The following is a 22,857-nucleotide window of genomic DNA, read 5'->3' on the forward strand; positions in this document are numbered from 1 at the left end:
ATCCAACAAATGACAAGAAAATTTGGGCTCGGTTGGTAAGGTGGAGAGAAACGACAACGTGAGCCCTATTATTAAGCCAATCCCGCTGTCTGCTACGGTATCTCCTCTTTCCTTTTTTGCCGTTCAGTGTGTTAAGGAGATGGAAGTGGACACAGCAGCTCACTTGTGGGTCATTACTAATTTTTCACCTCATGGTCACCGGTCTGGTCCCCCTTGTAAAACTTAGAGGGATTAGAGTATACCCTAACAAGAATGTTGGCAGAATGAGGACACACAAAATATACAAGAATAAAAAAATGACACTCTGTGGCAACGGCTAGCATCATATTTGGAATATTTGATAATTAATTATCAAATGCTATTTACTCCACTGCACACATGAGTGTTCATCTATTCCTTTATCCATTGATCTAGAAAAGGAAATGTTATTGAACTTGTTGTAACCACTACTTAAATGCCATCATATGAGGCATCATATTAGCTCAGTGGAATTCACAATTTAAAATTGGTGATCATAAGGACCAACTTTGTGGCCCAGACCTCATCACACTCCTCCGACAGGACCCGGTCACTGCAACACCTGACAAAGGAAAAACATCACAACTGTAAAGGAAACCAAAAAAGGACAAGAAAAGACAAACACAAAACAAGTAGAGGAACAAAAAAAACAAAAAACACTATCTTCCACTCTCAATACAGGTACCTAACACGACCCCTGAAGGGGCAGAGAAGACAGAAAAGGACTGGATGGGAGGACATAAAGAAGTGGAAGTCAGATCCAGTGCATCCTGACCTGATAAGTTTAATGTTCGATTTTTTAAAATCTTTACACTTAAAACAATTCTAAAAAGAGATCATATAAGAAATAAAGGAAATTGAGGAGCAATTTCATAGAATAAGTGGCCAGGAACAAGATTAAAAATCATTCAAGCAAAGTATTGTTTTAAAAGTAATTTGTGTGTGAGTCTCTGAAGGAGGATGGCCGCCGCTAGTAAAAACATAACAAGAGCAGCCCGGATATCTAAGAGATTTTTGTCCATCAATCAAGGGATGAAGCAGTAGCCAGACTGAGGGGTTGGGGCAGAGTAGAGGAAAGGTAAGTATATGGTATTGCAACAGGTCGATTCCCTTATTGAGTTTTTTCTCTCTTTTTTGCTGCCGTTTTAAGGGCTCTCGACCCCTTGTAAATACTTGACATTTCTGGTTATTGTGCCCTGGTCTAAGGCATTAAAGCAGGACAGGCTAGCGGCCCTTCAAGTGTGCACCCTTGCTGGTTCCATCGCAGCTGTAGAAGTTTCTGCCGAATGCCTAGGAAGTCCTCACAAAAGCAGAATGGATGGACATAATTTTCGGTGGCCTTGCCGAAATGCCTGCAGTTCGCTTCCTCAACCAAGGCATGCTGTGCGGTAATGTTGGTAAATCGCTGTAGGACTTGGCCTTTTTGGATAAAGTTCCCTAACACTTTTTTTTCCCCCCGTAGACCATTTTCCGGACAGAGTTGCCAATGTACAAGTGTTCCTGTGTAAAGTGTAATGGTAATTGGTTAGCCATGATTGGTATGTTTGCCTTACTAGTAAAGGCCCTAGTGATGTGCACTGTGTGTGCCAGGGATAGTAATGCAAAGGTGCGGAGAAGGGAACTCAGGCCTTCAGTGGAGGGCCTGCGCGCAGTTTGCTAAGTTAGCATGTTGTCCTGACAAGTGCAACCACTTGTCAGGCCTTACTTTCCCTGTTGCGTACACAGTGGGCGCCCCTGTGGTAGGTCCCGGGTAACCCCATGGCAGGGTTCAGTGTAAGTAAAAGGCAGGACATACACTGAGGGGTGTGCTATGTCCTAACAGTAAAAAACACTCCATTTCGTTTTGCACTGGTGAAAGGCCATCCTGCCCATAGGACAGAATGGGGGAGGCTGTGTACTGTGTTTTGTTAGCCTAGTTTCCTATACATTTAAAATGTAAAGGTCAAGGTTAGTATGTATGAACTCACAGTGTCCCAACACATCTTTGTTTTGTCACTGTGTTTTCAGAAGCCACTCTTTTAGAAAGTGGCTTAGTTTTGTTCTTTAAGCATTTCTGTGTGTCTCTTCTGAATGCGGATTGACTGGCTGGATCTGAGAGAAGCAGGGGGCGGTCTTGACCGAGGGAGGGGTTGAGATAGCACCAGGTCGACGGCATCTGGAGAGTAGGTGAGGAGAAGAGGCCTGGGTGGCTGCTATAAAACCACTGACCCGTCTCCTGCTGAGGAATTAAGGAGCCAGCCCCCAGTATCAAAGAGAGAAGGGTGACACTGGGTGGGAGACACCCAGAACTGATTTGGGCAGGGGTCAGGGACCCCTGAGCACAACGAGCTTCAAAGACATTTAGGGGTATAACTATGATAGATGAGGCCCCTGAATGTTGGATGAGAAATGGATTGAGACTGTAAAGGCTTAGACTCATTTTGTGGTGAAGAGGAACCTCTGCTAAGGAAGAAGAACTGAAGAGACTGCTGGGAAGGACCGACCCTTGCTTCGTGATCTGGGGCTGGTCTGCTGTTTGCTGTTTCAACCAAGTAAGAGGCTGGTGGGACTGTGCTTCGTGCGCTTGGGTCCCCCTGCTTGAAGAAGACTGTGCTTTGTGCTCTGTCTTGTTACCCCAAGGGCCCGAGGTGAGCTGGATCCCTGTTTGGAAACACAGGAACATAAAAGTTTCCGGAGAAGTTTCAAGTGACGCGGTGGGCGCGTGTTGTGGCAGCCTGAGACCCTCCAAAAGGTGTGCCCTGTGATCTTGGACACACGCAAGTGATACTCGGATACACTGGTCGCGTGTCGTGGTGCACCGGAGGCGCTGGTAAAGAATGCATAGTCATAGAGTGCACCGGAGGGGAAGTGATGCTCGGACACGGTGAACGTGCCGTGGTGCAGCCGAAGGCGTTGATGAAGAGCGCCTGGATATCGGGGCACCAGAGTTTGAGTAAGTCTCAGTGAAGCAGTGTGCGTGCTTTGGTGCAACTTGGGACTGTGGAGGTGATCGGCTGATCATCGTGTGCACCGGAAGAAAGTGAGTCTCTGCAGCATGGTGTGCGTGTCTTGGTGCCAACTGAGACCACACGAAGGAGTGCCTGGTGAACATGCACTCGAGTCGACGTGAAGTACCATCAGCGTTGTGTGTGTGGCTTCATGCCAGAGGAGACCTGGTGGGTGCTGTGGTGAAGGTGCACCCGGAGTAACGTAATCTCAGGGGCGTGGGGTATGTGTGCCCTGCGGCCGCCTGAGACCTTCCTATTAGTCGCAGCCCGGCAGCCCCGGTGGAGCTGAGCTGCCAGGCTGAGCCGCTGAGGCCCATTGAGAAAGTTCTACACGGAAGGCCCAGTTTGCTGAAAGTGGAGAGGAGAGTGAGGTCACACCCCCAGGTAATGTGGATCACTGCTTGGGCGGGGTGCGGGCTCGGAGGGACACTCTCTTGGTCTCTCCGTCCTTCTGTAGACGTGAGCCTTTGCTTCGGCTCAGATTGGGGCCCGTACTGACCAAAGAAGTGGCAGTACTGGAGCCAGAGTGAGAAGCAGTACTTTATGCCATCATTGATACGTGTGGGGGGGCAACTTATCGAAGAGGCTTATTGTCATAATACACATTGCCGATATTGCTGCTAGCGAACTGCCGGACTGTCTTATGACATCTGACATGATTTCTGCATAACGAAGTACACGATTGTAGCGCTACGCCTTGCATTATTTCAGCGGCCCGCATTGCATTATTTCTTCATTGCAAAGTACATGATTGTAGCTACGCATTGCATTATTCCTTAATTGCAAAGTCCATGATTGTAGCATTGCGCATTGCATTATTTCTTGATTTGTAAAGTACGTGATTGGGGTGAGACGCATTGCATTATTCCTTCATTGCGCAGTACACGATTGTAGCCGTACGTATTCAATTATTTCTCCCATTGCAAGGTACCGGTGTGTATCGTTATGCATTGTATTATTTCTCCTTTGCCCAGCTCAGGATTGTATCGTTATGCAACGCGCTATTGTTTGTCTATTGCGACGTGTTTGATTCTAGCATTATGACCAGCATAGCATTTTGAAAGCGGTGGTTGGGATTTGAACCTACCAGCCAGCCGAAACGAATATTACCGTTTATTATATTTTGGCCTTTGTATCGTGTGGTCTGATCGTATATCTTCTTCTATAAAGTTTATACTCATTTTATCAAACTCATGTGTAGTCCATTTGTGGAGTCACCAGTGGGTTGCTGTGCATGTGGTTGCACATTCTGTACACTCGTGCCTTGGAGATAGGCCTGGCTGCTCGTGCCAAGCTACTAAGGGGGTGAGCAGGGTCATCTCAAACGGTGTCCTTACTTGGCCTAACGTTGAGTGAGGAGTTCTGGTTCTCGCATTTGGTGACAGTGGTGCGGGACAGGGACTCCGGCCTCCACCCATCGCCCATTCAATAGATCAAATATTTCCCTTTTAGGTTTATTTATAACTCGTACCTATTACTACTGAACCAAAGTCTCTTAAACCAGCCGGATTTCGATCAATGCATGTTGTGCACTCAAGCATGAAGCTTCCCCAGGCGCGCGCTTGGACTCGCACACCACCATCAAAGGCTTCTACTCCCCCCTCACTCACACCGCATCCCCATATGCTCCTTTCTTCCCTCCCACTCGTTGGCTCGGCCGATTTTCGCAATTCGCTGGCTCGGCCGATTTTCGTTTCGCCGCTATTGCTGCCCTTGTTTCTCATTTCATTTCTTTTATACTCCCTGAAATAGGCGTAAAATATTGCCTAGCTTTATCTATTCTGCAAACCTCTTCGGTCTTTGACTGTGGTCGCAGCTGCATTGCAGCTTTCCATAGCATGAGCTGCTATATTTAATCATTGTGGCTTCTATACCGCGGCCATTTACTAACCTCCCAAAGGTTTCTCAATCAAACTCCTCGTAGTGATTCTATCGACCTTCGTTGGATGAAAGGTTACGTCTGCCCTACCATGAGTCAACATGTTTGACCTACAGTTTACCCACTCTTATCTGCAGTGGACATGGTCTCAAAAGCTCGAGAAAGATTCCAGGAGCTGTTGCATCCTTTCTGCCCTTTCAATCTGGTCTTCCAAAGGCCTTTTCTGTCTTCTGTAACTTCACGCACACACGTCCCAACGGAGCATTTGAAGTTGGCCACAGACAGCAGACTTCCACCCCTAATCACATTCAAATGCGTGTTCAAATCTTTCTGTAAACAGCTTGCTTGTCCGAGCCCGGCTGCAGCCGCAGGCAGCGCGCACATGCCTCCCGCAGCTTGCTATCAGAGTATGGCTTTCAGAGCAATCAAAGGACTGCCTGAAATTGCATTAGCAGAGACTTGTAATTAGACCGGCTATCAGGCTCTTGAAGGCATGATGTCACATTGCCTCGGGCACATCGCTCGCTTGCCACTGCCTCTGACTAGCATTGGATAACAAACGTTGGCAAAGTCAATGGGCTTGGCATGCGCATAGGGTGTGTAGGGATGTATCCTATACATGGCATGAGAAACCCGTCAAGGATTGCAGTGGTGTGAAACTATGAAAAGGCCTGTGGAGTGACTGTGAGTGGTACATTTGTGGTTGTGTTGTTTGGGAGTGTAGTCTGGCTGTGTTTTGTGTTGCAGGTGTAGAAGGTAGGATGGGACGAGGACTAGTGTTGGTTGTGTGAACTGGGGGAATATCTGTTACTTAGGCAGAGCAGATATACTGTGCATTCTATGTGCGCGGATTTCAAGTGGGGCGCACATGTGCACAGTCTGGTGCTTATATGGTAATTGCAGGCTAGGTATCCTGTGCGTAGTCACAGTACGTGCCTAGCAGGTGTTGATTGCACACATGACATGTTTACAAATGGTAAAATCATATAGCAGTCCCAGCCGCGCAACTGGGTTGCAGAATGTATGCAGTGAATGTATTGTATTCACACATGTTTTGAATTCTCGGAGATAAGGGATGTTTGTAGCCACATCATGCGCATCGTTTGACTATTTTACCTTGTATTGTAGCATTCTGTCCACCTGTTTTGGTTTCTAGTCTTCATGCGAGCAGAGGATGTTTTGAGCGCACGTGTCAAATGTTGGATGTATACACATGTCGAGGATGATTTATATGCCCTCAGAAATGTCTCCGTAAACCTGATGTGTACTATGTGATTTTCTCGGCACCTGTGTTTATGCTGCAGGCAGCGCACCTGTACACATTGTGTTGTAAGTCTGCTCTGATAATTGATTTTGTTTGACCCGTAGATACACACCGGCTGAAAATTATGTCTGTAACAAATGGTGACCATATGCAAAATGCGTGTACCCATGCTGCAAATGTATGCATAGACAATGTGTGCACACATTCAATAGATACTTGGAGTGTACAAATACCAATGCGTGCTTGAGCATAACAACTGAAAATGTGGTGTATTTAATCATTCATCAGTATCCACAATCCAATGATCAAGATGGGGGCTCTGAATCCTACTACCAAGGAGTCCGACTGGAGGTACGCCAGGGTTCATCACTGTCTTGTCTCCCCTTCAACATCTACATTTGTCCTTTGACCCAACTTTTGACCTCAAGTATCTGCAACTAACATTGTTTCAAGTATTCACTGAAAGCTCAATAATAAATAGTAGTGATTCCAAGATCTGGCCAGGACCACAAAGCACTAAGGCCCAAATGTAAGAAGCTTCCATTTTACACATCCAAAATAGCGAATCCTGAGAAATGGCTATTTAGGAAATGCAAAATAGAATGTACTAAAATTGTGATTTCCTAATAGCGGTTCCTACAGGATTGCAATCACTATTTAAGAAATACAAGACCATTCGTTCCTGTGGTTATAAGGGCCAGAGTTACAAATGGTTTTGCATTTCCGGATTTACGAAATGCAAAAGCAGTCGTAGCTAGTCTAGGGCCCTCCTTACATAAAAAAAAAGTAAAGTGATGCACGTGTTCAGCGCTCCAAGGCCCTCGGGATAAGCGTGCGCACATGGCACTGCAAAAAAGTGCATTTTGAATGCTGATTAAGCTTATTTAAAAAAATACTTTTAATCCAATAAAAGACCCACACACACACACACACACAACTATACACACACACACAATCACACCCAACCACACATACAACCACACACACACACACCCAACCACACACCCAACCACACGCAGTTAACCACACACACAACCACAACCACACACACAGCCACACATACAACCACACACAACCACACCCAACCACACACACAACCACACTCACACACACAACCACACCCACACGCACACCCAACTACACACATACAACCACACAATCTCACACACAACCACACACACAACCACACACAACCACACACACACACAACCACACACACAACCCCACACACCCAACACACACAACCCCACACACACACACACTCAACACCACACACAACCACAACCACTCACACATACAACCACTCACACATACAACTACTCACACACACAACCACACACATCTATCTATCGCCCTCACTCTATCTGTCGCCTTCACTCTATCTGTGGCCCTCACTCTATCTATCTGTCGCCCTCACTCTATCTATCTGTCACCCTCACTCTATCTATCTATTGCCCTCACTCTATCTCTCTATCGCCCTCACTCTCTATCTATCTATCAATCTAACTATCTGCCTCACTCTATCTATCTATCTGCCTCACTCTATCTGCCTCACTCTATCTATCTGCCTCACTCTATCTATCTGCCTCACTCTATCTATCTGCCTCACTCTATCTATCTGCCTCACTCTATCTATCGCCCTCACTCTATCTATCTGCCTCACTCTATCTATCGCCCTCACTCTATCTATCGCCCTCACTCTATCTAACGCCCTCACTCTGTCTAACGCCCTCACTCTGTCTAACGCCCTCACTCTGTCTATCGCCCTCACTCTGTCTATCGCCCTCACTCTGTCTATCGCCCTCACTCTGTCTATCGTCCTCACTCTGTCTATCGCCCTCACTCTATCGCCTTCACTCTATCTATCTATCGCCCTCACTCTATCTATCACCCTCACTCTATCTATCACCCTCACGCTATCTATCGTCCTCACTCTATCTATCGCCCTCACACTATCTATCGCCCCCACAATATCTATCGCCCCCACACTATCTATCGCCTTCACTCTATCTATCGCCCTCACTCTATCGCCCTCACTCTATCTATCGCCCTCACTCTATCTATCGCCCTCACTCTATCTATCGCCCTCACTCTATCTATCGCCCTCACTCTATCTATCGCCCTCACTCTATCTATCGCCCTCACTCTATCTATCGCCCTCACTCTATCTATCTATCTATCGCCCTCACTCTATCTATCGCCCTCACCCTATCTATCGCCCTCACTCTATCTATCGCCCTCACTCTATCTATCGCCCTCACTCTATCTATCGCCCTCACTCTATCTATCGCCCTCACTCTATCTGTCTATTTCCCTCACTCTATCTATCGCCCTCACTCTATCTATCTGCCTATCTATCGCCCTCACTCTGTCTATCTATCGCCCTCACTCTATCTATCTATCTATCTATCGCCGACACTCTGTCTATCTATCTATCGCTGTCCCTCTGTCTATCTATCTATCACCGTCCCTCTGTCTATCTATCTATCACCGTCCCTCTGTCTATCTAACTATCACCGTCACTCTATTTATCTATCTATCGCCCTCACTCTATCTTTCACCCTCCTTCTAGCTATCTATCACCTCACTCTACCTATCTATCGCACCACAACAGCATCACTCAGGGGCACCACAACATCACTATGCACTACTACAGCATCACTGAACGCCACAGCATCACTCGTCAACATCTCTCCGTGTCACCACAGCATCAATCTGTGCAACCATTCAACAACAACTGGTTCAAATATGTTCTCTCAATGTTTCAAGCTTTATTACAAATGTCACAAAAAGATGTTAATATTTCACTTCTGTTCTTGGATATTCGTCACAATAAAATACACTGAACATAATCTTCACAAAAGGTATTTACAAAAGTTTAAGCTATTGCCATTATAAATTACAATAACTTTTATTCAAATATTAATTTAAAAAAATTAAAAGCCATTGTTATTTGTAATATCAATACATCTAAGTCACGTCAATACAACACATATTGCATTACAAATGCTATAAGTGTCACATTTGCAAAAGTTAAAAGTATTGGCATTGTAAATGACAAAGCTATTAATTTCGCTATTTTCATAACCAAGACATAAATATAAAATGTGTCATTTACAAGACCAATAGCTCAAACTTTCCTAATGCGAGACCTATTGCATTGCAAATGCTTGTTATCCTGGGATTTAGTGCTTCCCCCAGGCACAGCTGAGGTTTCATGATTGTGAAGCTGTTTAGCACTAGCCATTCCTGTGGCCTTTTGGCTTAAATAGCCCCGTCTTCAATTGATGCTAGGATTTTGGAGGATTTTATAGCCATTTTCCTACATTGATCTTGGCTCACAGATGTTTACCATGTTTCCCTCATGTTTAGTTGTTTGACAGTGTCGTTGAGATATTTACATGCCGGCGAGTGTGGCTTCTTTGTTATTTCTTCCCATATGATGCGATTGATGGAATTTGCCACAGAGTTTTTCAATTTGTGGCAGACGTTGACAAAGGACGCCATTCTTGAGTACGACTGCTCTGTTAGCCCAAATTCAAGCCTGATTTGAGCTGGAGAGGTGCTGCGAGGAAGCTGAAATGCTCTTTCCTCTCCTTTATTTAGCTGCCATTTTGGGGGCTTTCTCAACCCCTTGTAAATACTTGACAGTTCTGGCGATTGTGCCCTGGTCCGAGGCGTTGAAGCAGAACAGGGAAGCGGCCCTGCAAGTGCGCACCCTTGCTGGTTCCATTGCGGCCATAGAAGTTTCTGCCAAATATCGAGGTTGTCCTCAACGAAGGCTTGCTGCGTGGTAAAGTTGGTAAATCGCCCACTCGATAGATATTTTCTTTTTATCCTGGGATTTAGTGTTTCCCCCAGGTACAGCTGAGGTTTCATGATTGTGTCGCTGTTTAGCACTAGCCATCAATGTGACCTTTTAGCTAAAATAGCCCCGTCTTCAACTGATGCTGGGATTTTGAAGGATGTTCTTGCTGTTCCTAAATTGATCGTGGCTCACAGATGTTGACCATGTTTCCCCCAGGCTTAGTTACTCGACGGTGTCATTGAGATGTTTACACGAAAGCAGGCGTGGCTTCTTTGATATTTCGTCCCACATGAAGCAATGGATGGAATTGACCTTAGAGTTTTAGTTTGTGACAGAAGATGGCAAAGGACGCCATTCTTGAGTACGACTGCTTTCTTAGCCAAAATTCTAGCCCGATTTGAGCTGCGGAGCACTGCGAGGAAGCTGAAAGATTTGCCGGTATATACAGGTGACTGTTATCGAGTACTGTGGGGTCTCTCCCTCTAAGTGCCTCGCTGCCGTAGGCCAGAGTGAGCTCTACCCACAGAGAGGAAATATAGAAAGAAAAAACAGCGGAAAAAGAAACATTGCAAACACAAGGAGATGGTGGGCGGAGCGCTGAAACTTTTCAGACACTCACCCCCAGTCACAGATCTGGGTTAAATCCATCATCGTTCTTTAGCTCACTTTGCCACCCCAGTTCAGAATAATTACCTGCCAGTTATTGTTTTTCTTCTTCCAAGGGTGTTGGCTGTGCCTCACAGCAAATTCTAATCATCCCAAAATACCTTGAAAGGAAGTAAAGAGAAGGTTTTACATCAGATGACAATTGCACTCCACCCTATCTTCAGAGTAACTGTCCTGAACGAACAAAACAAAATGAAGCATTGTGAAGCAACTATGGGTATTAATATATGGACTTTTTTTAGTCACCAAGACCCATGATCGTTTGCTGGAAAAGGTCTCTGAATATGGAGCGCACCCACAGTCTCAGAGAACAGTCCCCAGGAATACAGTCCCTTCTTCATAACTCCCATTTACAGCCCATAAAACTTACAAAGCATAACAATCTGGTTCACAAACGGCATGTTAAAGCCCTTGTTTATAATTGTGCCTATCCTCCATAAATCAGTCAACCACACTCTTTGGCAGCGCCGGGACACCCCTTTGCTGGGGCAGCTGCGCGCTTTAGAAAACCTATTAACATAACATAACATAACTCTTACACTTACAGAAGCCATGCTGTCTGAGCAACAGTAATTCAAGTTCAAGCTGGTGCAGTGTGTGAATGCTGAGAAATGGAAGCAACAAGGCATCAATGTGTTGGCGCTTTTAATTTATAAATTATCTAAAGGGATGATGTGGAGGGTCGGTGTCTTCTGAGCCCCAAAGTACGGACACTCAAGAGCAGGAATTTGGACTCAAACCTTCGCAGGACAAAGCTTAGTACATTGGAATGTTGAGATCTCCATTGAACACAAGGAGCAGCAGCAGACTATACAACCTGATATAGGCCCGCTGCTCTCAACATTACAATGTCTTAATACACAGCCTCTCTTTCCCCTGTCTCTCCAAAATATATGGATTGTGTGGGGGAAAGCACAAGATGGACCCTGCAGCAGGCCACACAGCAGCCTTCCTCCCCCCCTTACTCCTCTCATAGCTCACAGAGTCACGGGTGCCTCGGAAGGAGGGGGGGTTCTGCTCAGCTCCTGCATCTCCCTGGCTCACCTGAAAGATGAAAAGCCCAGTGAGAACACGGGGCGGACTCCAGCCTCCTTTCACAGCTACTGCTATAAATGTTAAACTATTACACCTTTGTGGACCTGCATGCGGCTAGTAACTACCGAACTTTCCATAACAGCTGCGAAACAAAGGTTTTGAAGCCGCAAGGTTGTTTCAACCCCCTCGGTCTCGGTCACCTTTGTTTTATTAATCAACACATTTTGCCCTCCTTGGGCAAATGTTGTAATAGCCCTATCGTCCGCAGCAGCAGACTATACCGGCTATTAAAGGACCGCTCCCTAGTTAAAGGCCTTTGGAGCTACTGCGAGCCATAGGGCCATATTAAAGATTTAAAATACTTACAGAGGACAAAAACATGGCTACTCTTTCAGAGAAATAAGCATCATAGTATCTGTGAGAGGATCATAAAAGGTATATCAATAGACAGACCAACACAACAACTGTCTGCTAAGAAATGGAAAAAGGTTCTTCTATAACATCAAATTGCAAACGGACAGAGTATGCTCAGTTAAAATCAAAGGAAAGTTCTTAAGTATAAAATCAATATGAGGACTGGCATGAAGTCTGCCTCTAGGAAACGGGTGAAAACAATCCAGCAAATATCGCAAAAACAGTACATTTTATAAGTTTTCAGACAGAGAGAACACACATTATTGACATGATTCAAGATAAGGTAATAATAACAACAACCAATAAACTTTCATGAAAACACAGCAAAACAAAATGGAATTTAACAAAAACACCTACAAAATGAATCAATAATTGTGACTAAAGGCAATGGCTTGACATTGGATATTGCATGTTCGATAATACAACACATCTCATGCTTGCATGGGACCCCTAGTACTCCTTTTAGAATGCCTGCTGAATCATTTTATCAATGACAGGTAAATTCCCTCCTCGACTCCACATGTAAGATTGAACTGAGGAGTGTTGTTGCAGGGATTCTGCCAAGTCACAGAACTTTCGTTGGGGTCGTGGAACCTTACTAGGCAGGGGCTGAGGCATTCTGCCACCTGAGTACCCATGAGCCCGGGGACTGACTCGCTATAGGGTCTCACTTGCCCTCCTACTCACTCACAGAGAACCAAGTGATTAGACACCCCAGAACTACCGAGCCTCTCAGGAATCACGGTTGCAGGACACACCCCTTCGCTCGCACTCTTGTACTCGTCCACAATAAGATCTGACAGACATGTGAAAAGTTAAAAATGTTTATTTTAACTATTGTGCTCTCGTAGAAAAATGCCTAATACAAATATGGTCAGCATAGCAACTAGTCCGTAAATTCCAAAAAGAGATGTCATTATATACGACAGGGTAGCATAATCTCCCTCCCCTGCTATAGAAGCAAATTGAGGTCAGAAGTGGCCAGAAAGGGGGGCCACGCGACCCCCCCTCCATAAAAAGTACATAAAAAGTCTGGCCAGGCCCTAGAGAATGCGGTCCCCGACCCAATAGTGGCCCGAGAGGGGGACCACCCGGCCCCCCTCCTTTATACACATGTATATATATATGACTGGAACTCCTCCCATTACTGAAGAAGTATATATATATATTTTTTTTTTAAAGAGGCCAGGCCCTCGGGGATGGGGTCCCCGGGGCCAGAAGAGGCCCAGGAGAGTGGGGCCACGCGCCCCTCCCCCTGGAAAAAATAAAATAAAATACGAGGCCAGGCCCCAGGGGAGCCAATAGTGGCCCAGGGAAGGGGGGCCATACAGCCCCTTTCCATTGTTTTTTAAATATAATATTAATAATAACAATAATAATAAAGAAATTTGTAGAGCGCGAACAGCTACCTCCAATAGAGGTGCCCCGGCGCTGTAGCAACAGGTGGCACACGAGAGTCATGCAACGTGGAGGATTCCAGGCCATTAATCTAGATTAAAAAGCCATGTTTTTGCTGCTTTCCTGAATTGTGTTTCAGAGGCAATCTGGTGCAAGGCATTAGGCAGGGAATTCCATAACATGGCTGCACCAAGCATTAAAGATCTGCCACCCATCCAAGCTGTCTTCACTCGTGGGGTGCAAAGCAGGTTCTGGGAATTAGACCTCAGTGAGCGAGTCTGCTTGTAGGCACCGAGGCTCTGTTTCAAATAGCTAGGGCACGTTCCATGGATTGACCGTAAAGCTAGGGTTAAGGCCTCACATTTGATTCTATTGGCTACCGGCAACCAATGTAGTTCCTTGAGATCCGCTGCCGGAAAGGTACATGTCTAATCAATCTCGCAGCCGCATTCGGAACCCTTTGAAGTTTCTTAACAAGGTAGGCTGGTAAGCCCAAGTAGAGGTCGTTCGCGTAGTCCAGGCGAGTAGTCACTGTGGCATGGACTACGGCCCGACGGCAATTCTCTGGCAGCAAATGTATACATTGCCGCAGGTTTCTCAAACTGCCGAAGCAGGCAGCTGTCACCTGCTGAATTTGGACCAAAAAAGATAAGTCAGCCTGCGACTTTACTCCCAATTTTTTGGCAATGCCAACTGGAGTGGGTGGTAAACCCATTTCCACCAGCCACCAAAGATCTGCAGCAGGGGGCTGTTTTTTACCCAAAAAAATCACTTCTGTTTTATCGGGCATTCAGTTTGAGTTTGTTCCTATTCATCCAGTGGCCGATATCTTTTAAACAGCTCTTAAAGCTCTTGAAAGAATCTTCTGACTGTTCATTAAAAGGGAATGCCAGCCGGGTGTCGTCGGGATAGGAAATCGCCTTCATACCCCAGTTGGCTATCAGAGAGAATAATGGGGCCAAATAGATTTAGAACAATAGAGGGCTTAAGGCCGACCCTTGCGCACTCCGCACCATAAGTGCTTGCGGTCGGACTGATACGGTTGTAGAGTAAAGTAAAAGTAAAGTCCACATTTGTAAAGCGCACAATCACCCGTAAGGGTCTCTAGGCGCTGGGGGGCCGTCGGGAAGATTAAGCGAGCTATTGCCCAGAGTCACATGGTGCTGGGCTAACCTGCCGCCGGAGCCGGGGATCGAACCGTGGTCCCCAGATTCCAGCGTCAGTCGCCCTGGCCGCGGCGCCACACCTCTTCCGTCAGAGCTGACCTTTGTGTACGCTTACGGAGGAATGACTTCAGCCACGCCAGGGCTGTATACCCAACACCAATGTCCAAAAGACGTTTAACCAGTATTGAGTGGTCTACAATGTCAAATGCTGCCTAAAGATCCAGGAGCACCAGCATAGCTGATGCCCGTGAATCCAGCGCCATCCTTACCGAGTCTGCCACCTCTAATAGCGCTGTCTCTGTACTAAAGCCAGCAAGGAACCCAGATTGGGTGTCATGCAGGATATTGTGGCTCTCGATGAACTGGGACAATTGTCGATGCACTACCTTTTCTAGCATTTTTGCTGGTGTGGCAGCAGAGAAATAGGTCTGTAATTATTCAGTTCCCGAGTCAACATTCGGTTTCTTCTTAAGGGGAAGGAGAGTGGGGTGCTTCCATATGTCAGGGAAAATGCCAGTGGTAAGGGAAGTGTTCCATATTTTGGACAGCACATAGTCGGAAATAGGTGTCAACTCTTTCCACAATTCAGGAGGGCACGGGTCCACCGGTGAACCAGACTTACAACCCTGGATCGCAGCCAGGGCCTCCACATGAGACATAGGAGTGAATACAAAAAACTGAGAGGCACCGGTCCTATCTTTACCATCTTATCTGATTTGACTGTTGCAGCTTTTGCTGAAAACGAATTGTAAACCTTACAGATTTCATTATCAAAAAAGTCCCTGGGGGATGGGGCCCTGAGGGATGGGGTCCCCAGGGTCTAAAACATACTAGAACAAGGGGGGCCACACAGCCCCCTTTCTAAAAATTCAAAGTTCGGCGTAGGGTTATTGCAATGTTCAGAAATAGCACGGCGCTCAACAGATAGTAGGTATATGGTAATTAGTGTAGTTGGTAGTTGTTGGTGCTGCTTGATCAGAGATAACCCTATTCTCTGAGAGAGAAGGGGGAGAGGAGCTCCGCCTTCTATAAGTCTGTGTGCAAGGTCAAGCGCACACAACCTAAGTCTATTCAACAGTTGGTGATGTGTCGTTTGATGGAAGGATAAGACCAAAACTTAACTTTAGTTGTTCATTTCCTTATTTATTATATCCAATGACAGTATTTGTTATACATGAAAACCAGCCGACACGTGTTTCGTCAAAAACGGGGTAGACCCGTGACTCTTCAGGGCTGTTGGGTTTTGTGCAGAGGGCAGTATCGTCGGACCGGTGATAATTCCAACCCGGTCCTAATCGGGTGTTTAGAAAATATGAGTGGACGTGAAGGAGGTGCTCCTTTTGTGTATCAAGGGATCCGTGAAGTACGGGTTGTGCCGCCGTCAGGTATGCGGTCAGTCACAAACGGGCAAGCAAATCCGCTTGGCCCATCCTTTCGGCTTGTTTGCAAGCCAATTGCGAATGGAGAGTTCTGTCGGTTCCTCGGAGTGTTTGGGCCCCACCCTCTCCCTCACAACTGTGCAAACACGCCTCTTGGCGCGTTCTGAGTTGGGGAATTAAGTCCCCTTTAATACTGAGGGTCCCTGGGGGCCAACCAGCACACCAGGTACCTCCAGTAAGCGCCACAGAGTGGGATTGCTGAGAGGTGGTCCGAGGCCACACCCCTTTTTACACCACTCTCCAAACGCACTTCTTGGCGCACTAGTGGTGGGGCGATGAGGTCCTCATCCCCTGAGCAGCAGTGCGCCAGGAGACACGTTTGCAGAGTGGTTTAAAAAGGGGGTGTGGCCTATGACCGCTCAGCAATTCTGATGGGCTTGTTGGTACCCGCATTTTAAAAAAATCAATATTGCACTAGGGAACCTTTTGTTCCATCTTTACGATCTTACCTGCTGGGTCTCTTTTAATGTACTGAGTTCTTTGGCATCACATTGTAATTGCACTCCTAAGATGGCGGTGCCCTAATTCCGCGCTCCAGAGTCACGGGGCACGCCAGACACGCCGACACTCTTGTAGCCTCGCTCGTTGCTCTCGCTACTTTAAATAGCGACCCGATGCAAGCGTGCAGCGCACGCGCAGCGGGTGCGGCAATGGCACCCCTGAGGCGCGCCAGAGGCAGAGGCAAGCCCGTCTGCGCTCTGACGCGACCAGCGGCCAGCAACTATGCCTCAACCGACACAAACCCTCTTAATCAGCTTACGTATGCGGCGGAAGACCTTTTGTTACGTCTCCTCCTCTTACATAGTGTGTAATCTATTCCAATGCAGCTTCAAATGTTCTTTTTGCTTGAATCCCTGGAGTGGGAATAGGGTAATTCCAAACAATGAACATAGATTAGGACTGATCCTAGCAGCACATGAAGGGATAGCCTCTGTCCATGCAGGTGTTACTGCAACAGTATCTTTACTAAAGCAAAGATATTGGTGGCCTGGCATTAGGAAACAGACCAAAAACTATGTTTTGGAATGTGAAATATGCCAACAGATGAAAGTCTCCATAGTGAAACGTCCTCCGCAGACACCCCTGTTAATTTCAGACAAACCATTAGCTTGTGCTTATCTGGACCACTGCGGTCCCTTGCAAAGGGACGGTAACTATAAACATATAATGGTCGCAGTAGATTTGTGCTCAAGGTTCCTATGGATGTGGCCTCAGCGCTCGGCTGACGCTGTTATAAAAGATTTGCGCGTCTTTATCGGCACAGACGCAATTGGCACACTACATTCAGACCTGCGTTTAGCTCTTGGGCTTACAAAGAAGCCATGGCCAGTTTGGGCGTAGCATTGCGGACTCCTCTCCGCAACAGCTAGAGTATTAGGTTCGGGTGATGGGTGGGTCAAACATCTTTATGGGGTCCAACGCTCATTAAATAATTTGTCAAGAAGTTCTCTGGGGGGGTCACTCGATATGAGGTACTATTTGGGACACGAATGTGGGTTCCTGAACTCGAATGTAAAGGCACAGTGGTGGAAAATAAACCCTTGGATATCAAAGATCGTTTGGCGGTTTTACAGGATCTAAATAAACTAAGATCTAAACAAAGCAATGTGTTCCTGAAGCCAAACACCACTGGGGAAAAACCGGCAGTCCCAGCAAGGCCTGTCTGGATCCCAAAAGTTTGGGATCTAGTCAGAGAGAAGATTGTGTACAAGAAGAAATTTGGGCCTTCTTATAGACAACCAGTACCTGTCCTAGCGATCCACGGAACAAGAACAGTACTTCTGCTGCCCCTTGCTGGAAAAAAGGAGAAAAGATTTGTGTCAATCAACCTCATCACACCACACTATATGGCCAAAACTCAATAGTAGGCCTGGTGGACTCCGACCTAGTAGCAGATGCCCTCCTCTCGCTACTATCCAAGGGGTTCAGACTGAAAGACTCATAACCATCTAGAAATCAGTAGTAACAAATGAAGGACTAAGCAACAATGCTATGGAACTCATCCCTCTTGAAACACAAGTAACAGTTTGTCCAGTTACACCTGTCTACACCAACGCAACATGTGATCAACTGGTTCCAGCGATTTCAACAAATTCTGATGCAATTCCAACAATTGACTGAACTGCTTCTGGCTACTTCATTATCTTTGATATGATTTCTGTGGATCCAAGTGAGCCTGAAACAACGCCAGCCCAAAAAACTTTCAGACAACAAGTACAATACTTTTTTCATTTTCTGAAAGAGACTTATCTGGTTTCACCATGGATTGAAATATGGAGTATTTCTGAAATATTTTTCTTTCAGCTTTGGCTAGCTTTGGTAATGACTTTTAGCGTGCTTGTGAGTGGCAGATACTTTGTTTGGACACTGAAAGTAAAAATGTGAACTTACTTTGAAAACCACACAAATCTTCCCATTGTGAAGCAAGAGACTTTTCAGCAGTGAACATCACAGCCGTTCCTATACAGACTGGTATAGTTTGGGACAAAACCGATTTCAATATACTCGGCCCAGACGGAACTTTTGAAGATTCCAAATTTATTTAAAATTTCATTGTAGTGACTTTATTACTTCCAGTACCTATTCTGATGATTGGGACTTTGAAACTGTTAATAACATGATGTCTGATCTAGAAAGGTCTGCTGCGCTCTCTAACAATGAAAACTTAGAGGGTTCATCAGACTACAGACAGCTTTGTTGCTATAACCACTATAGTCATCATTTCTTGCATAAATCTGCAACACCTAGAAATGTTTTTATGTTTAACCGATGGGAACATTGTCCTACACCACTAAAGGATAGTTCAAAAATGTTTACAAATAAGTTTCTATGTTTTTCAGGGTACAATACATCTGATCCAGAAAACATTTTTCTATAGAAATGTAAACACAACAGGACAGCAAAATGTTAACTAATACAAAACAGATTTATTCTGCAGCCTTTATTGCCCAACTGTCTAGACAAGGGTTTGACTTTTGGAAAGACACAATCGACACAAAATCTGTCTGGGGTTCTAAAGATTGGCAAGTGCAGGGGATAGAAGCTTTGTTTAGAGCCTGTATCATCCCACAGCAAATAATGTTTTTGAATGACACTGTGACACTTATGTCAGGACATTTCTTCACACGGGCTTGTAATGGTTCTGTAGCAAATCTGTCCTACCACCTGCAGGGTACACCAGCTGCTGTGATTAATCAGTTTGGCCAACTTTCTAACAGGAGTCACCTCATGTTCAATGAACAAAGTTGCTGTGGCATGTTGCCAGGAATCCCATATCTGGTAACGGTTAGCTCCAGGGTTACTTGATGTATGCAAGTATTGTTCCCCCAAATAGACCCAGTCAGGGAGTCGCCTCTGTAGCCTCCATTGAATGTTTCTTTTATACGTTTTGATACTTTAAGCAGAATGAGAGCAATGCTTTTGCAACAGACCGTGACTTTGACCTCGGCCAAAGAAATCTATTATCTACAAATTGCAAGGACTTCGGCTGAGATCCAAGCTCTAATACATAAAAGCTGCCCTATACATTTCGTAGAAATGATGGGACGTATCTTAAACATGTCTGATACAAGAGGGATTGTACATGTATGTAAGACTTTATGCTCAGGACTGTTAACACCTTTTCAGGCAGTCCTCGGAATCTTTCCAAACTTCATGCAGTCGGTGTTTGGTGGTCTGCCATTAATCTAGCACTCGTTCCAGGAATCCTGTTTTTATTCCTACTACTACGCTATGGCAACCCTATCCACCGGCGTCACTCCCAGCAACTTGGAGAAAGCTCTCCTAGAACGGAAGTGCCGTGAGCGCATAGTGCAACTTTTGTGCATGCCTGGTCTCGGGAACTTATACAACATGGTTTCTGTCATTTAGACCAATCTGGCAAGGCTGTATCTTATCTGTTCTATGCCGCCTGCTTTGCGGTTAAGAATGCATGCTAGACATCTGTCTAACACTCCCATCAGTCATGTCAAAGGATTTCAATACTATGCGGGACCAGAAAAAGGCCCATGCTCTGTGTTGTCCAGAGAGGCTACCAATCCTGATGATGGCATTCGTTGAGATCTCACAGAAGCTTCCTGCTGCTGCTATGGTACGAGATGGATCAGCAGGCACACAGGTAACAACGGACGCGAACATTGCTGCGGCATCCCATGCTGAAGGCAATGCTTCACATCTCTGTGCAGTCAACCTTCTAAACGAGGTGTTCCAACTGTCACTGACATCGGTTGACAATATTTTGTCTACAGGAGAGAATGATTTCATGTTTTCAACAGACCCATACACTGACTGATTCGCTCACAGTGTACAGGGAAAGCTATGAATGTGGCCTCCATATTTTCAAAACAGAACAAGACTTGGAACTCTTCCTAAAATTTTCTTTTTTTTCCTAAATTTGAAAATACAGTGCAATTCAATCTGCTTACAGTAGAACTATTCATATAGAATGGACTTCTTTGAACACCTCCAGGGACACATTGTCACCTTATTTACCCACCATTTCATTTAGTACCATGTTGTGAAATGGCTTTGGTTTTTGAATAATTGTCAACTATATCGTCATATGTATATATTTCTATTCATTCATATTGCATTTATTTCCGGTATCTGCTTAGATTGAAAAACTGCTTTAAAATGTACAGTACCTTTGCATTACATGTTTAGAAAAAGTTTTTTAAACTTCTTTTAGTATACGTTTGCAAATGTTTTTTTTTGCAACATATGGTACTCAGTTTAATGTTTAGCATTTAATGATAAGCATTTAGTATTATTGTTCATTCGAAGGTGGAGTGGGTTTTGTATTCCGCTTTAGGTGTCCGTATATAGGTTTTCCCGAAACATGTCCTTATATAGGCACAATTCGCATTGCCCTTATATAGGCATAAGAGTCAGGGGTTAGTGAAGCCCAGTTCATTTGTAGAATCAGTTTTAGGATAGCTAGCATCTCGTATGAAACAAGGAGTTAGATAGGATATTAATATATTTATTAAATAGGATTAGAGTGTAAATATTGGAGAAACTTGTTCATAGCGAATCAGTTCCACTCACCTGTTCACCTCACAAAGGTCTGCATCAAGGAGTAGAATACAGTCTTCATAACCACAAGTACCTGAAGAAAAAAGATAAAGTTTTAGTTATAAGAAATATTTGGATACTGTCTGATAATTTCAATTTAAAGCATGGTCCCGGATACCTCTGTAGTTATAAGATAAAAAGTACAGAAAGACTAATAGAAGAGAGGCTAAGCCTTAACAAAAGTGGGATAAGCGAATGCATTGAATTAGGGATAAAATAGTGTAAAAGAATAAGTTAGAGAAGCTTATTAATTTGATGTTATTTAATTGCAGTTCGCATAGAAGTGTTACTCTAGAAGAAGCAACAGTGGGTGCCTAGCGGTGCAGAAGTGAAGCCAGAAGCAAGGCAGTCTCTTCTCTGTCCCCTTCCCCTTTCCATCTGCGGGGGTCATGCGAGAGCTTGTAACTAGAGGACTCGTGTTGAGACCTGCAGGGGGACTTTGGAACTTGCATCATTCTGCTCCTGTGAGTTTTCTGAGGACGGTGAGTATAAAAGTAGGGCCTTGACAGAGTGAAGTGCCCAAGTAGTGAACTTACCCGAGTAGAATGGCAGAAGGTTACGATTTGAAGAGTCTGGGGAAAATTCTAGAAGTAATAGAGCAAGAGTTAATGGTGGTTAGAGAGGAGACTAAGACCCTGAAGACTGAAATGAAAGCCTCTAGGAGGAAAGCCTTAGAATTGGCGGTCAAATTGAAGAGTTGTTGTATTCCGCTTTAGGTGTCCGTATATAGGTTTTCCCGAAACATGTCCTTATATAGACACAATTTGCATTGCCCTTATATAGGCATAAGATCCCAGTCCTTATTTAGGCATTAGCCATGCTATGTAAATAAAGGCATGGTCACCTACATCCGTCCACCCTAACGTCACAACGAGTTCTTAGAAACCAGACCCTTAAGATCTTGGGAGTTCCCCCAGCACAGGATTATTGATTTCTCCAAGAACTCATTTATTAATCATGAACTGCTATTCCTTAAGGGTTCATTCCTGACGTCTTCCTCTGCCCGACTTTGCTTCAATGCTAACATTCCAAAGCACCTACCAGGTATAAATATACCTTCCTTTGCCCAAGCAAGTAGGAGGAGACCTTGACTTTAGAGGAGCCCGTGTCCCGGCCTGACGCACTGTCAAGGGACGCAGTCATCCCTGTCCTTAGAGAATCCAGCTTCCAGTGTTCGGACTCCCTTCGGAGCGAGTGTTAGAGTTCGAGACCCGGAAAGAGATTCCCACATCTCTCATTCTCAATGTATGGAGCTGACAAGAACCTGGAGGAACTCTTGGCATACAAACTTAGCATACAGAATGTAGCATAACATACTATAGAATACATCACCTGCTTCTTACCTTGTACTACACTTAGGTTAGGTACACTGGGGTATAACTAGTTAGAGAAGCATCTTATGAGTACTCACATTTTTAGCTTATGTTATTTATGTATATGAATGTATGTGTCATAGCTAAAAGATAATGCTAGCCCAGTATTATTTCTTTCTACTGCTCACGCTCTACATAATATATCTTGCATACTGTCTTACGATTGTAACAACTCATATCTCGTACACAAGAAACAAGACTGTTCAATAAATCCTTTCATTGAAACGCCCGTCTATTCTTTCTGTGTAGCTCTGAAGAAACTAAGCATGCACGATTAGCTGAGTGAAATTATTATCTGTTGTTTCCACAATACTGAGAGTGTTCCGATTCTAAAGGG

The 22,857-nt window shown here is 45.1% G+C and overlaps 1 protein-coding gene across 1 annotated transcript in view; it reads right to left on the reverse strand.

The window, feature by feature from the left end:
• The window catches only part of LOC144809121 (uncharacterized), a 68,271-nt gene that overhangs the window by 7,499 nt on the left and 37,915 nt on the right, over positions 1-22,857 (reverse strand). Inside the window, exons 3-4 of the mRNA XM_078673689.1 lie at positions 21,121-21,181; positions 10,650-10,723 (exon numbers count right to left, since the gene is read on the reverse strand). The gene's annotated coding sequence lies outside the window, so the exon portion shown is untranslated. The remainder of the gene's footprint in view (positions 1-10,649; positions 10,724-21,120; positions 21,182-22,857) is intronic.

Source organism: Lissotriton helveticus, chromosome 1_1 (assembly GCF_964261635.1).
Source record: "Lissotriton helveticus chromosome 1_1, aLisHel1.1, whole genome shotgun sequence".
In the NCBI taxonomy this organism is placed as follows: Eukaryota; Metazoa; Chordata; class Amphibia; order Caudata; family Salamandridae; genus Lissotriton; species Lissotriton helveticus.